Raw genomic sequence first — 18228 nt, 5'->3', positions numbered from 1 at the left:
ACTGTGCCGACATTAAGCATGAACGGGCCCTCAAATCAGCCTTAGCTAAGCATTCGTCTACTACCAAGCACCATATTTGTTTGGAGGACACTCAAATATTGTGGAGGGAGAACAATTTTTTCAAGAGAAAAGTTAAAGAGGCCATTGCTATTATCCATCACCCCTCCAATCTTAATCGTGACGATGGGCTAAACCTCAGCATCTCATGGCACCCTCTTCTTTCTGTCCTCCAGTTCCATGCCCACCCCCCGCCTTGACTTCTCCCCCTCTTTCTTTTTCCTTTGTGCTTCTCCCTCTCCCCCTTTGGTTTCTTTGCATATTTGTATATTTTCATTGATTTATTCGTTTATTGATTTTTTGCATTTGTATTTTTATATTTGCATTTGGCTTTTTGTTTATGTTAATGCTTTTGTTCATTTTTGGTTGCATCTCTCTACCTTTTGGTATAGGTATGGGCTTATACACATATTTGTAAGTGTTTATATATATATATAACATTTACGAATATGTGTATAAATCCACACACACACACACACACACACACACATATATATATATGTTTTTATTTTCGTTTTGATCTATTTTTAATTTGTTGACTTTATTTCTCTTTCTTTTTTGTTTTTTAGTGGTTTGTTTATGTTGCTTGGCTTTCCATTTTCTTTTCCTTGGGTGGTTATTCCTTGGAGTTTTTTGGTCTCCCATCCCTCAGGTGGTCCTTTTTCTTTCCCATCCCTCAGGTGGTCCTTTCTCTTTCTCTTTTTCTTTTCCTTTCTCCTCGTTCCTCATGCCCTCCCGCAACCCACTCCTCTTTATATTTTGTCTCAAATCTGCAACTCAACATCTTTCATATCTTTAGAATTCTTCTCATCCTGATGATGAATCACGGAGTGTGATTCGAAACGTTGATGGAAAAATAACACACACAATCGAATCCAGAAAAACAAACTATTATACAATATGGATTGTGGAAATCTCATAGCTTTAACTTGTAGAGATCTGTGTGTGTATTGTCCCATCATCCCCATTCCCAAAATATTATGGAACATAGTTTATTTGTCACCTTCAATCATATTTTTGTAAAAGTGGATATAATATTATACGTTTCGATTATTGTTGAATGTCTATGTTCTTAATTATTATTGATTGAACATGTAATCTTTTGTTTTCACCTAATATTAAAAAATGTAATATTCACTTTATAATCTTCTTTCATCATATTTTCTTTCTTATTTTATCCTTCACTTTTAATAAGTCATTTTTATTTGTGTCCTCATCATATTGTCATTTTCTTTCTTTCTCTTGATTCCTTAGTTATTTTTATGTTTTATTGGTCCATTTCCTTTGTCTTTTACAAATTTTATGTTCTTTAATTTTATTTATTTATTTTTTAATGATAGATAATGGGTCGTAGCTGAATAATTTTATTAATCAAATAAAAGTTTACAAAAAAGCTTCTTGGTTCAGGTGAGCATACCGGCAGGAGAGAACCAGGAAGAAAACCTCTGGTCGTAGCTCGTGTGAATAAAGTTTGACAAAGATACAGTAGGTGGCTATTTGCCAGACCCTTACATAATAAACCTACGAGGAGGCTAACCAATAAACTGATACATAAGAAGAATGATAATATCGTGATACAAAGGCAACTGCCACCACTTCTTCGAGTTAGAGTTCGAGAAGCATAAAGGGGGTCCCCGAAGATCCAAATTAGTACACTAGTCAACCTATGAAGATCTAATCTGCAAAACAGCCAACAACCACCATTTTGCTTGAAGCCAAATATTAGTTATAGCTTGTATAAAAACCCAATATTCACCAATAACACCATGAAGCTAAATACACTAATTAACACCAATAACAGATATATCTGAAGAGATAATATATAGTAAGCAAATACAAGGTTACATGTCCAAGCCATTAGTTTGAGCACTATCGCAGCCCCAAATACCTGTCAGAATTGGGAATGAATGGAACGATAACAACGAAAGAGGTTAAATGCATAAAGAAACTTATACCAATAATTCAAAGCTCATATATATATATATATATATATATATATATATATATATATATATATATATATATATATATATATATATATATATATATATATATATATATATATATGACCGTAGTAAAGATACTATCTATGAATTTGGCTTCTATAACATTCTTTGGCCCTCTATACAATCCTTGGGCCTAAATATGGTATTTTTACTTTTTCAACCAAATTTTAAAAATAATATTTTTTACTTTAATATTTTCTTAATCTTACTACGTTTTGTGGTTGATTTTTTTTATTTGAGATATATACCTTCCTCGTCTTTTGTGATCAGTTTATTTATGTATTTTATCTTCTAGTATTTTTTTAGATGCTATAATCAAGGGAATACAAGCTTTAAAAGTTGCCTTGGGACACCTCAATATGTTCCTTGGTGAGAATTAAAGATTATTTTGAGCTTCCTCATGTTCAATGAGGAATATTTCTCTTACATTTGTTATACTTGTATGAAAGTTTAGGTTTTCAATAAATTTGTTTATTGTTTTATCTTTGTTTTGTGAATCTTTCGTTGGATCATTTCTGTGATTGGATCATTTCTTGATAGTTGGAATTATATGATTCATGCTCTAGTGGAATGCAACGACATTAGTTTAGATATCTAAATGGTGACAAAGGAATTAACAATAATTTAGAATCTTCCAACGATTTGGGTTTGATTGGTCAAAGCATTAGGTTTTGGAGATCCAAGTTCAAATTCCTAGAGGGACATCTAACATGAAATTCTAAAGTTGTGATTCTTCATATGTCATAGTTGACATCTAGATTTTGTTTCTAGATATATGGATTTCTAAGTAGTGCCTCTTGGTATTCCATACGTATTTTTTACTATGATTTCTTGTAAGGATCTCGTATTGGTCTATAATAAGTGCTCATAAGATCTTGTATTAGGTAATTTATGGTGTCCTTGCTCATAAGAAGCTAGTATTAGTCTCTAGTAAATACTCATAAGAGCTCTTATTTCTCTCACATTGCTACTTATATGAGTGGAACATTTGTAAACTAATTCAGTAAAAATAATAAGTTAGAATAAATAGATATATTTGATACTAACATAAATAAATAAAATTGATAAATGAAAGTGAGGATTTATGGATTATCAACGAATCAGTGCAATCTTAACTTCAACAACTATAATTTCTAACAAAAATTTGTAATTCAAAAATTTGAATTTATTTTGAAATAAAAAACTTGAGGTTATTTTAACCTTTTAATCCTAGAGCTTATAGTAGAATAGCTTTTACAATATGATTTAGGTGGTGAGATTCTATCTAGGTGCTATGATTTCATCCAATATTCAATTCGTCATTTCACATGTGCATTTTTTTATTGGATTATTTGTATTTGGGAAAAAGGGGGTGGTGCTAGGAAGCACCTTCGTGATCCTACTATGCACATAGAGAAGCATATAACTTTTTTTAATAGAAGTTAGAAAAAAATTTATCGCAACTATTCTCTATGCCCCTAGGTTGAATCACCATGCGTCAATCAAAATAGGAAATAGAGAATAATGAGTATCTATTAGTTTGCATGATTTAAATTGACAATATTACCAATATATTTTTTGATGTGTATGATTAATAGACAATTCTCTCCAATTTGATAATAGATCTTATGTAATAATAACAATAAAATGGGATGATGTCCTCAAATGCACAAACCTAGACACACAACTCAATATCCTTTAGGACTTGAGGTTCATTAAGAAAGTTAATTCTAGATGTTGACCCCTCAAGAATATAAATGCGTGCTAAAACAAATTAGTGATATCCACAAAAACTGGTGTAAATTGTAGAAGTGAAAGAGTGAAGTATGTGTTTTTCTTCAATATCCTCCAAACACAAACAACACCCTTGCCCACCCCCCCCTCAACTAGTGTGCACAAAATTTTAAGTAAGGAAGCATGCCAAAGTATAAATGGAAAATGTATTTCCTGCAAAAAGGATATAAAATATCTAAAAATGTAGAAATTTAAGCAACTAGAACAAGTGTGTGTCTTTTTATGCTCGATATGCATTGAATGCCCACCATTTTGTTATGTTGAAGGGAAAAAACCAACTTAGAAAATTATGTACATCATTGGGAATCCAATTAGCATTAATATGCCCTCCTTAAATTACGTATACAATGAAAGGGAGGCCACATTTTTTAGGAGATAATAAAAATAAAAAATAGTTAAAAGTTGAGTGGATGAATGATGTGTAGCAAAGATGAAAACATGTTTTCTCCTAGAAAGAGCATGCATGGGCACATAAAACTTAGATATTTTGCATTAAACTTTATAGATGTGAGTTGATATATGATCTCCACCATCATACATTATAAGCTAGGTGAAACAAATCCATTTGGTAAAGTATAAGCCAATATGGGCCATATATCGACAAATTATATTACAACTCACTTGTTATATCCTTGTTACGAGACTTTTAAATCATCAATACAATTTTTATATTTTACAACTCACTTATGTTTGTGTTCAAAAGGTTGGGTGTCATAGAAGTGGTCAAGGATGGATTGAGGAAGACCAAGGTTATATGAGTATATGTTGAAGGAATATAAAAAATAAAAGGGTGTGTAATCAAAAGGGTGTAAATTGGTTGACATACGGTAAATGTATTCATAGTTTACTAGGCATGTGAATGGTTGTGGAAGTAGAAAATCATAGAAATGGATATTGAGTGGGTATAAACTATTATAGAAAATTTAATGTAATGCAAAAAAAAGGTTCTCAATGAAAACAATATCTTAATGTTTTTCCTTATAATTAAAGAAAAGTTGTTTCTATCATATAAAGCCCAGTAAAGTAATGAATGTGCTAATTCTTATCGCAATTTGTCTCAATCTAGCTTTATAGTATCTTATGAAATTCAAATTAATGACAGTGACAATCTTGATTACAACTTGAGAGCCACTTTTAGATAGCATTCAATTACTTAATACATGAATTTATGTTTTTAATTCACAACTCTTATCACATCATATTGTAATACTAAGAGTAGTATATTCATACCATTTTTTATTTAGTTTTGGCCCTATTTTAATGAGACCTTTTTTATACGATTTTTTAACAACACTCTTATGTTAGGTTTGGCCCATGACTTAATACCCTCTTCATCCTTATTTAGTCTCTTTCACACTTAATCCAAGGTATTTAGCATTTTATCTCTCATTCATACTTTTATGTAGTCACTCCTTACGTTTAGATAATTACTTGCTTGCCTAGGTTCATTTCTAAACTACTTGAGATTGATTCCGTGATAGATGGAGTGAAATTATAATTTAAATGGATATCCATCCCTTTATAGGAGAAGTAAATCAAGTCTAATTTCCATTGGATATTGGGGATTTGCTTGCAAGTATGTTTTCCCTCAAAATAGCGTCTTTATCAACTTCCTATATGCATCAAAGCACTTAGTAGATTAACATACTTATCCTATTATAAATGGTTATAAATTATGAAACATGTTATAGTGAGTGCAATGTAGGAGTTCTACCGCAGCATAAACATCCCTTATATATTTGATTGGAACTCAATTCGAAATATAATTTGATAAATTGATATATTAATTTTAAACCATCTATTTTGCACACTCTTGACCTATGCCATATACATCATAACATGTATTATCTCATTGTTCTTTTTGATTAAGAGATTTTTATGAGGATTATTAAATGATATAGTATGTTGTCTCTCAATGCCCTTAAAGATGGTTTATGAAATTTTCAATTCACATGCTGAGGGTTCTCAATCTGATCTAAAGCACTTCATTAGATCCGTAGACCATTTCTTGATCATTGAACCCCTTTCTATTATATCTTCAAAAGATAAAGACTTATTTATGCTTATGAAGAAATCTTTCGAAAACCCAAATCAATTACATTCTGTGAAATTTAATTTTTTTTATTTCTTATACGAAATAGTTTCCATTCTCACCAATCTTTAATAGTGGTAAAAATTTTACTAACCTTAAAGACATCTTCAAAAATTTCAATTTCCTATACGCTACTGCTTATAAAGTGTACCAACCCCAATGATTTCAACCTTGCAGCCCAAGAATCTATCTAATTGTAGGTGGATTGATATCCAAATAATATATTTATACTCAAATCGACAACTCGAGAGACATCATTTTTATCATGGCTATGCATCGAAATTTTTTCAAGTCTTTGCAACTGTTAGTGTTGAGCAATGCTCAATATAGACATGCTAATAATCACTTTTGTAAAGCAACGTTTAGAAACACCGTTATTAACCATATTGTTAGCGTATGTTGTTGACACTCAAATTGAGATAACTTAATTATGACTCTACCTAGTACTTTGGTGCCTTCAATATTGATAAATAAGCCGAGACATTTTAGCTACGACACTATCCTTGTGCTTTTGCCAGGTTTCATTACTTTCTCCCTGTAATAATCCCCCCATTGCTGGTGCATTGTCAAATCTTCTAAGTTGTTTCAATGGTGGCTTGTGAAGAAAAAGATTGAGTCTCTTGTTGGCTGCATCTTTCTTTGAGCCCTTGGTTTAGTCCCTACACTTTATTTTGAATTGGTTGAAGACTTGCTATTGGTTATGGTATGCAACTTAAGTGGAGCATCTTTTTTCATGGTGCATTGGTCATATACAGTGGCAAAAATTTTCTATGCGCTGTGGACTAACAACAATGGTTGAGACTTGCATTTAGTTTTTGTTATTTGGACAATTAGATAGATAAGGTTGAGGTCTCATGGAGGTCTCAGATCTATTTTAAAGTGTAGAAGGTCTTATGAACCAATTTTTTTTTTATAAGTTTAATTAGAATCTTTTTTCAAAAAATAGCAGTCCTTATTTTTTAGGATTGTAAATTTCAGTGGGTGGATAAGGTGAGAGGCTAGAAATTGGCCCACCAGCTTAAACTTTTTTCTGCCTCTTGTCAATGAACTCAAGTTTTTGCATTTTCATTAAAAAATTTTTTTATTATTTTATATTATTAGTCTGTTGAACTGAATGTCCAAAATAACAAAATTCATGAGACCACCAACTTCCATAAATTTTGAACTTCAACTATACTACAAAATTCATGACAATCTGTTTTAAATGATCTTAAAAAATCCCAATTTTTTTATTTATTTTTCTCTCTCCATAAGAACCACCCCAACAGGTTCAGCAGCATGATTGACAAGATATAATGTTTTGTTTATTACTTCTTAATTCGGAGGCAGGTACATGGACACCTAAGCGTGCCTGCATCAAAAAGATCCAATTGTTGTTTGCTGGGTTGCCTAATGATCCATGTTTTATGTTCTCGATCTAATTTGAAGGAATACTCCACCTACAAAGGAGAAGGGAAGAGGTTACACGTTCAATTCTGATTGACGATAATAGAATACTAAATATTTGGCCTACATCTTTAACAACTAAATTTAAGCCCTTCCCATTGATCTCTAATTATCAGCGTGATTCGTCCAACATATGTAGTGTTTAGTGGGCTCATGGTTAGTTGGCGGCTTTCATTGTGTATGTGGCTTTATCTCACACGATTTTATTTCTCCAGTGGAGAATTCTTAGATAACCCCCATGGCTCCATGCTATGTGGTCCAATTTTCATAAAGATCAGAAGTTCCATATTTTCTGTTCATATTTAGCCAGTAAAATGGCTCAAAGAAATATAAATGGACACTTGGCAGAATACATAACTGGTTTTCACAGGTCATAAGACAAATAGTGTCTTCATGTTGTCTGAGGTGGCATACTTGGTGAGCTTATGTTGCTTACTTGGAAAACATGCTCGATTAGTTTTTAAATTTGCTTTGTAAAGTAAGAATGTATTCGATTGTTATAAGAAATGGCGGTAGAAAAGGCAACAGTGGGGTTTAGGTGTTACAGCCCTAATAGTTCATCTAAAGGTGATTAACTGGAACTCTTGATCCGGTACAAAAATGTAAAGGTTTTAGTCAAAGCAAAAGTATGGTTTCAATTCAAAGGAAACATGAACAAGGATTTGATGCCACCAAAGGAGTAGTTTAGAGACAAGTTGTAACGGCACCTCTAAACTTACTGAAGGAGATCGGAGGCTACTTGTAGAAGCAGATTTTATATTGTGTAGTTGTGTGACATGCATAGAGATGTAGATCCAGAATATGGAGTGTAGCAACCAAGATAGAACAAAGTCCTTGAGGAATGGGTGATAGTGTAAGTAGTTATTTGGCTTTAGAAAACAATGAAATTAGCTGCCTGTAGGAGGTTGTGCACATGAATGAAAGAGAATTCTCTTTTTCTATGCATGGACATGATCTAATGAATATTCTATTATTTTAGACATGGAAATCAAGTCTGATTGTGTATATACAATGTTGAAGGGAATTCAATGTTTATGCATATGACACGAACTAATGAAGATTAGAGATTCCTTTCGGACAGGATCGAATGAAGATTCAACTATTTAGACTTGAAAATCAGGTCTGATTGAGTATACAGAATGTTGAAGTGAATTTAATGTTTATGTATATGACATGATTTAATGGAGATTCTTCTATCCAGACATGGAAGTCAAATCTGATGGAGTATACAGAATGTTGTAGTGAATTCATTATTTAGGTAGAGACTGCACAATTTTTTTGAAGAACGAGTGTTCGATTACGATAGGTCAAACAATGTTTCAAAATGGCATTGGAAATGGTAAAAGCAAACTTAAGTAACTTCATGTTGAAAATTGAATAAGTTCTCTACACAATTTAAAAATAAGATTGCAAAAAAGCTTGTTAAGAATTCTATATAATTTGAGTTATTATTTATTATTTATTTTGAATTGATTCGATGATAATTGAATATTTTACCGAGGCATTATTTAGATTTTTAGAATACGATAAAAGATGGGTGATTCTTTTGAACCAATTTAAATCTGAGATGAAATATTTTTCTTCAAACTTTAGATATAAATAAAGGGCATGAGTATATGTGACACATTTTTTTGAATTTTCATTTTTTTTTATTACAAGTTTTAAAATTTAAAAAATATTTTTTTCAGTCAATCTAATTTGATAAATAATTCTGTAAAGCATGTGTACATTGAAGCAAACAATGTGATGCATCTTTTGAATTTAAAAAAAAAAGTAAAAAAAGTTTGGAATATGAATGTTTTTCAATATGGATATCTATATAGATAGCATATGCAGAAAAAGTAATAACTTCAAGTTATAAGAGGAATATATTATATTTCCAGAATTTTGAGAGTTTTAACTTCAAATCCTTTTCATTCTATTAAATTCGATTACGAAAAAATTGTTATGTCAAGGATAAAGTGAAATTTTATAGGATAAAAATAACACGTTTTTTAAGTTGACTTCGCAAGTTTAGGACTTCCACTTGCCTAAATTTAAGGTAATGCCAAGGCATTTTAGAGGGAATCCATACTAGCTAGAAATGTTAACAAAATTTCAACTCAAACTAAACTTAATTCTAAATGTTAGCACTTCTCCATCCCACGAATTTTTTTTTACTATCACTATTTGGCCCATCATGATAGTGCACTAACCCTCGAAAGAACATATCTTCGAATAGTTGCTAGAGATTGCAGTAATTATTGCTATCTTGAAGAATTTTGGGTAGTAGTTTGATTTTATTTATACACGTTTCTCTTAAGTGAGGAGGGTTAGTCTTCTTGCCAAACATTGATCTTTTGTCCATTTTTGTATAAGTTTGTCTATAGTATTAATTAGAGTAGTCAAATGAGGTATGTAATAGTTTGATATACTTGAGGGATAGTTTTGTCTTGATTCTAAAGAAGATGCAGTCATGCAAAGGTTTCTTCATGATTTGGATGTCTCCATATTTCATTGAGATATTATAGGAGATATTATAATTGGTCTTTGGGGTCACATTCATTAACATGTGATTCTTCAGTAGTTGATCATCACATCGAGTGGAAAACCTTCCCAATGTCTCTTGGGAGAACTTCTCTTTATGACATGAGATTTCTTTGAGTAAGCATGGATTATCAAAGATCTTATTTTGTGATCTCTTCTATTTTTATTTGCATTAAGTGTTCATCTCTAGTTCTTATGTGTAATTTTACATAATTATTTCTTCCCTCTTGAAATTTCTAACTATATTTTTAAATAGAATAAGTAACGACCTAAGGGGCTAAATGGTAATTCCTTTACTAAAACATCTTCCTCGGTTCCTTCATGTAGATTAGTGTAGTTTAGGTTTGCCACCATATACTTTGAATGTTGTGCATGTTCGATATTGGGTTACACATTAAGTAACTATCATTTAAGATGATTAATTTAAAGGAATACAAACTAGTTTCATATTTTTAGTTGCATGTATAATCTTTTTTCAAAGGAAAACCCCCATGACCACCAAAAACATTGATGCAAGAATCAATAGAAAGAAAAGGAATCAAAACCAAAGGTTCTTTAATGTGACCTTCAATAGAAGAAGCCATAGAAGCAAAAGAAGCCTTGGAAGAAGAACAACAAGAAACATACGATAGTAAACCTTGGTATCAGAGCATGGTCCTCTATTTTTAGAAGCCTAACAGCTTGAGGAAGATCTTGACACCGGTAAAGATGGAAAATCTGATGAAGCAACTTGAAGGAGCTCTTACAGACTATGATGCAGAGAAGTTGAAAAATATCAAATTAGAAGATGATTTAAGAGCAGCTCAGGATATCATTCAGCCACTTCAAGAAAATCTTACTGTTGCAAGAAATAAGAGAAGAGAACTTTGTGAAAAATTGCAAAATGAGAATGATGAAAATGAATCACTTAATGATCAAATAAGCAAGCTGAAAAAAGAGAACATGACAACAAAAAATGAAATGTAGGATATGACTATGAGATTTTGCAAAGAGATTGAGGATAGAAAGAAGAATGAAGAATAATTGACCAGAAGACTAAGTGATGCAGCAAATGAGAACACAAGACTTAGCTATGAAAATGACATGTTGAAGACAGATCTGATGCATACTTAGAATGACTAAAATGAACTGATGAGACAAAAAGGAATCTTGGAAAGGGAACTGGAAACTGCAAATCAACATAAAGAAAAATTCAAGAAAAGCTCAGAGGAACTTGGCACCTTGTTGAAAAATCAAAAACCTAAAGGTGACACTTCTGGAATTGGCTTTGAAGTTGGTGAAAGCTCCAGTACTGCAAATACTCAGGATCACAACACACCGGTAAGACAACCTAATACTTATAAATTCAATGGAAAATGCTTTAACTGTAATAAGTATGGTCATAGGGCAAATGAATGTAGATTTAGGAATTATCAGAATATCAATACACCCACCGGTCAATGTTCAAAATGCAACAAAGTTGGTCATAACTTTGAAAACTGCAGAATGAATGTGAGATGTTATGTTTGTGAAAGATTTTGACATTTATCTAATCAATGAAGAACACAAACCGGCATAGATTATGGGAAAGCTATTCAGAAAAATAATGTAACTTGTTATGCATGTAACAAGATTGGACATATTGCTAAATTTTGTAGAAGTAAAGGTACACCGGTAGACAACAAAAGTGCTAGCTTAAAAGGTAAAGAAAAAGTTGAAGAGGTTAAGCAAGAATTCTCAAAGCAATGGATTAGAAAAGCTGATCGAAATATTGGGAATACTCTCCACCGGTAGAACCAACAAATGCTTCACTGGCAGGACAGAGCAGTGCTCCACCGACAGGAAGTTCTTCATCTAATTGAAGAAAATTTCCTTGAGGGTTTGGCAATCCAATGACACGTGCTATTATTCCCTCGGTTAGAGATAAGAAGTTGAAAATTACTTATTACCGACAGACAATGTTAAGTGAATACTCAACCGGCATGCAATTAATGTGGTAGATGGCGATAAGACATTATAAAAGTAAAGTTTTGGCTCCATTTCATTTCACCATGATTTCAAATTTTCAGAGAGCGCGAAGAGTTCGAGCTAAGGCATTTCGAACAAGGAGCAAGCACACCCCAAGCAATCATCCACCCAAGATAGAAAAAGGTATTTAATCATGGCATCCACCTTTGCAATTGAATACATAGCGAACCCTACTATTGTGGAAGTAATTAAAAGACCTAGGCCTGTATTTCAGTTAGTCCCCTAGATAGCAAAGAAGGATGATACCTTAGGTGCATTTTCTCAAATTCCTAAAGGTGTTGTATATGCTGAAGACCCTAGAATGTACATCCACTACAACATTGAAGAATTAGGAGATAAGGAAATCAAAACCATGTATAAAACCGTGATATGTGATGATACCGACAATGTTAAAGCTGAACACAAGGTTATTGAAACCCTAGGATTCACAGAAATCCTTAGCATTCCTGAATTTCCTAAGGATGTGATTAGGATAGTGTTAAGCAGAGTTCATGGAGAATTTTTCTGGTTAGATGCAATTCATAAGATCACTAAGGAAGCTGTGGAAGCTGTCACAGGGTTACCGACCACCAGTAAGAGACCAGATAAAAACAAGAAAGTTTCAAATGATTTAGTTATAGATCTAACAGGTGCAACATTCGATAAAAGATCTCTAAGGGTTAATGATGTAAAAGATATCAATGTGAGATTCATAAGTATGATATTAGGTTACAAAGCCACTCATGCTAATAGACTTAACTCAGTTTCAAGTTTATGCATTACGAGTGCTTATGATATGGTAACAGACAATGCAAAAATTGACATCTGTGAATGGTTAAAAGATGAACTGATAGACAACCTTGGAAAGATAAAGAAGGATAAGAAAGGAACTTTCAGATTTGGAAATCTGTTAGTATGCCTAATGCTTCACATAACAAAACAGGATATAAAGAACTAGGATATAACATATCGATAGGAAAGCAATTGATAGAACTGTTTAATACCATGGGTGAGAACAAGGAAAACAACATTCATGACTTTTTCCAAGCACTGCAGACAAAAATGAAGAAAAGAATAAGGTTATCTCAGAAAATTGTAGATAAATACAAAGATGACATATGCTTTGTTATTAAGAAAGATGAAATCTGGATGGAAGCAGTCATCCCAAGGACAATTTGGGTAACCGAAATGGGCTATGAGATAGATGATCACATAGTTGAAACTTATGCTAAAGCACTTCTAGAAGCCCCCAAAGAACCTAAGGAAGAAGTATTTGGTAGTGCTGAGACCATAGAAAGCCAAATACAATCTAAGAAAAGAGTAAAGAAGGTTGAGGCATTTGTGAGGAAAGGATCCAGACAAGCAAAGGCCATTAAGGAAGATGTACTAAAGATAACCGACATAACAGAAGATGAGTTGGCAGCTCCACAACCTGAAGCTCATCTATCCCCGGTAGGTACTTCTTCGGAAAATGACAAGCCAACAACTTTTAAAAGAGTTGTTAGGAAAAGAGATTCCTCACCAGCAACCACTCCTTCACCTAGAAGGACAAGGCAGAAGCAACAAGCAGTGAGATCTCCGGTTAGAAAGGTCACACCCAAGAAGATGCTAACACCAAAGAAAAAGAAAAGGACAAAAACTGACTTGGCACCTCTAGACATATTGTTAAATGAAATCACAGAGGAAGGAAAATTGAAAAACATAGAGAAAATTTATGACACTATCTGCTGATGAGAAAAGGCAAGTTGAGGAAAGTGTGATACTGTATATGGACATGTACAAGAAGTTTTTGATGGAAGTAGTCAATGAAATTCCTGATGATTTGTACAAAAGACTTGAGGCGAGAAGGCAAGCAGTGATTGAATTAGATAAGAAAATAAAAATAGAAAAGCTACTTGTTGTATATCCGGTAAACTCTCCCAAGGAAATTGATGATTTGATTGCTCAGGCAAACCGGTTAGTATTCTCTACTACACATCGGCATATTTCACTAATGGTAGGAAGAGTTACTGAAGTAACAGAGGAAATAGAAGATGGTTGGGATATATTCTTGGTTGACAAGGAAAAACAAGAAGAATACAGGAACCCTAAACCTATAAAGGTATATCAGAAGGATAGGGACAAGGGGAAAGGCAAAGTTGGTGGACCACCAAGCATAAAGGTTAAAGACAACCTACCCCCACCTGTGAAAATTACAACCACTAAAGACCAACCGGCAGCAAAAAGTATGGATGTAGAGGATAGCAATCCTAATTCTGAAGTCCTATACACTGTAAACGTTGATACCCAAAAGATCAACATAATAGTTGATAAAGATACAACTGACAAGTCAGATATGGGTAATGAGCCTTCGGTAACAAGAGAAACAGAGAAACCGACAGAGGATATAGGGAAAAAGATAGAATCTGAGGCACATACAGAGATAAAGGCTCCAGAACAGGTTCACAAGGAAACAGTGCCACTGGTAAGTAGTGAAGCAGGAAAACCAGTGCTAAAAGAAATGCAGACACAAACTGACCTGCCAGAGGTCAACACAAGCATGGTTACTTCCACCGACACTCAAATTGTTGGATCATCATCAACATTCAAGTCAACAAATGTGACTGAGGTATTATTAGACTCTATAAAGAAAATAACTGACTGCAGTTCACAGGCTTATAAAGCAATAGATGATTCAATACCAATTTTGAAGATAATTGCTCCTAGCTGTAACATAGATAATATAGATTCTTTAAGACAATTGGACACATTATGTAAATATATTTCTGGAAATATTGAGAAAATAAAGGAAGAATCAGTAAAAGACAAGGTAGAAAAAGAGAAACAAAAATTATTTGATGAAGAAATAAAGAAGTGTAACAGAGACTTTGACACACTTCTACCGGAACTATGTAGTTTGTTGAAAGAATATAAAAATCTGTATAAAGATACATGTAAAACAAACTTTTTGACTATAGATATTGACAAGAAAATAAGCAAGACACAGGATGAGATAAATAAGCTTGTAGACAATTTTGTCAACTCACTAGATTCATTATCAGTTTTTGAAGAGAAGATAGCAAATTTTTAAGAAGAATTGCTCAAACTGGAAAGAGAAAAATAAAGAATAATAAACAAGGCAAAACACTTGAGATCTAAACTGAGTCCAAGATTGGACTATTTATCATCTCTGCGGAAGGAAATCTCAGAGGCATTAGCACAGGGAAGCAAAACACCGACAGAACATTTGCAGCATCTCATCGGTGTAGTGAAGAGGACTGAAACACCAATAAAAGATAGTAAAAAGTTTATGGATAGTATAAACTTAATTTTGGGAGATCTTTTTCAGATAGTAACTAACCAACTACAGGGTTGAGGATATGGATAGATATAACTACAAACTCTGCTAACATCTTGACAACCTTTGTCATTGATGCCAAAGGGGAAGTAGTAGGATGAGAAAGTTCAAGATAGGAATCATATGCTCAAGGGAAGCCCTAATATTTTTGGTAAACATTTTTGGTAAACTTCTTGACTACACATTTTGGACACTTTTTGAAAGTTCTCATGAGTGTTGCCATCAATGCCAAAGGGGGAGATTGTTGGCATATGGACACTCCAATGAGACATTGTATGTGATTGATGATTTTGTCATTGATGGCAACCTTGCAATCCTATGGCACCGTCAAGACATCATACCGACAAAACATTACATAGGCAAGACCGTGCACCGGCATCAACAAATCACTCTACACCGACACCGGCACTGGCACAGAAGAAAACATGTATACCGGCATAAAGGCCGCCAAGATTTGTTATGTAATATTTTGTTTATTATTGTAAGCTGACTTGGCAAATTGTAAAATGACTCTTGTATATAAAGGAGATCATTGTAGACATTTACATAAAAAATGTAGCAAGCATAAAGAAAATTATTAGGCAGACCTAATGTGCGAATTATAGGTCAAGGGTATATGTAAAGAACAGAGCAAGAACCGTTACTGAATCTGGCATTGGAGATGTTATTGTAAAGCAGTACAAGTCATTGGATTAGTATAATCCTTATTGTAAGTCAGTGTGACTTCTCATTGAGCAGTGAGCTCTAGGCAGTTGGCCTTCCTGCATGTGCAGGCCCCTATTGTAAGTAATATTCTCTTATTGGCCAGTGAGTGAATATTGTGGGTCACAAATCCCACCGAGGTTTTTCCCACACCGGGTTTCCTCGTTAAACATCTTGTGTTATGGTGTTCTTTTCATGTGGATAGTTCTGATTCTGTTTATTGCATTAATTCTTGCATATCGGTACACTGTTATTTTATGTTCTGCATGTTTTAACTCAAGAAATTCTTATTATCGGTCAGATACTGATTCACCCCCGCCTCTCAGTATCTATGGGAATCCTAGCAAACCTGTCTTAATGATGAAATTAGTTAGTCCTGTAATAGAGATCATTGTGTACTTCAAAGGTATAAAACCTTATACACTAATGACTCTTGTTGATGTAGGTGTCAACATTAACATTGCGAGATTTGTTGCATCCACAAAGGATAAATGGGCATTGAAGAAAACAATAATTTGTTTTGGAGGTAATGAATAATTCTCATACTGGTCTACCTATGTTGACATGGAATTTCTTGACAAAACAATGCATCTGGTTAAGTTTGTTCATATAGAGGTACCAAATCAGGATGTAGTGCTTGGCACACAGACCAGGACATAATGGGAACCATATTTATTTGGTAAGTCCTTCATCTAGTTTAAGGAATAAAAGTTCCCAAGGTTATTTGAATATCAATGCCAAACTAGGATAATAAAAGGTGTTCCAATTCCTAGTATATTTTAGAAGCCTAAACAAAGAAATATAGTCTGGTTGGCAAAAGAAATTGAGAAACACATTGAGGAATTAGAAAAAGATAAAAAAATTGTTTAGAGACTGTGCTAATTAAAAATTTAAAAACGATGAAGAGAAATTTGGTTTGCGAACTCCCCTTTAAAAGGGATGAGACATGGAAATAAATTGTTCCCAAATGCAAAACAAACAGTTTCCTTATGAATGAGGAAGAAAAAGAAATGTGTGGGAAAGTGGTGCAGGAGCACCCTTCCAAGATCTTCCTCTTTCTTTGTTTTGTTGGTGTTATGCTTCTTTTGAAGCCATTGTATATAAAATAAAGAGCCATGTGCTCATTGGTCCTAGTTAGGGTCCTAGTTGAGGTCTTAGGGTCATGAGTCAAAATTGAGGTTTTCTTGAAAATAGAGGGTATGTGTGTCTTTGAGGTGTTTAGGGGTCCCTCATAGCATGGTGGAGTCCTTAGGCTGGCCCAATGTGGGTCTAGGAGTCAAGAAAAGCAACATTGGGAAAGTTGCTCAAAAGTTGCATAACAACTTTTAAAAGTTGTCAAGCAACTTTTCCACCATGAGGCCAAAATTCTTAGTTTGGCGTGGACAACCCTAATAAGGGCACATAGACCGAGGAGAGGGTAGTATAAGTACCTCCAAACCCTAAGTTAATGGGTTGGATGTCAGACATTGTACGACCCAAGTAAGAAAAGCTTGACTGTGACTGTTTGTTGGTTACCAGTCAGTTTGAATGAAGCTGCCGAGCAAGTTAATGGATTGATTTGCATGTAAAACTATGTGGAGTGTCCTCTATGGTGTAAATACTTTCATTGTGAGCAATTAGATTAGGTTTTTATTTGCAGGTTGTGTGTGTTTGTAAATAGTTTGTAAATTGCCTTCTCATTGTCCGGTTTTGGACTAGTTTGTTCAAATGGAATCATAACTCCATTCCCCATTGTGGAATCACCATGAAACCATGGGGAATGGGAGTGAAGACCTTGTACCATAGTTCAATGTAAGCAGGGCCCTTGAAAATGCAAGGAAGCCATTTGAAGACCCATTCCTAGGCGAGACTTGACAGTGCTCGGTTAGGAATGGTTGGTGGTGCAGAGGTCTTGGAGAGCAAGGTTGGTCAGAGGAGAGTGCACCCTTTGGAGGAGGTGTAGAGGAGTGTGTGAAACACCACTAGTGTGAAGGAGAAGCCTCCACCAATCTAGACAAGGTGGCTAAAACACAAAACATCCACTGTGACCCAGGCAGACCATAAAAACCCCAAAATTCGCCCAAGGCACTGTACAGCCACTTGGAGGCCCAAAACTAGAGAAATCCTTGAGCCCTTGCCAAAAGAATGGTAGTCCATTTTGGGAGTTTGGGTAGTTTATGTATCGTTTGTGAGAGGGAGCCCTAAAGGACCGGGTAGGAGGCCTAATTAGTCCTAATCCTTGTAGCCCTATTTTGTAGGCAAAACACAAAATAGTGAAATTGGTAGGAGGGATGAAGGTTGTAACTTCTTGGGGGCGCATGGAT

General features: G+C 34.0%; 1 long non-coding RNA gene across 1 annotated transcript in view; it reads left to right on the top strand.

Moving 5' to 3' along the window:
* The window catches only part of LOC131034050 (uncharacterized), a 62848-nt gene that overhangs the window by 5174 nt on the left and 39446 nt on the right, over positions 1 to 18228 (top strand). The gene's annotated exons all lie outside the window — the stretch shown is intronic.

Source organism: Cryptomeria japonica, chromosome 2 (assembly GCF_030272615.1).
Source record: "Cryptomeria japonica chromosome 2, Sugi_1.0, whole genome shotgun sequence".
Taxonomy (NCBI): Eukaryota; Viridiplantae; Streptophyta; class Pinopsida; order Cupressales; family Cupressaceae; genus Cryptomeria; species Cryptomeria japonica.
Note: the sequence above shows the minus strand (reverse complement) of the source record. Positions and strands in the feature narration are given on the sequence as shown.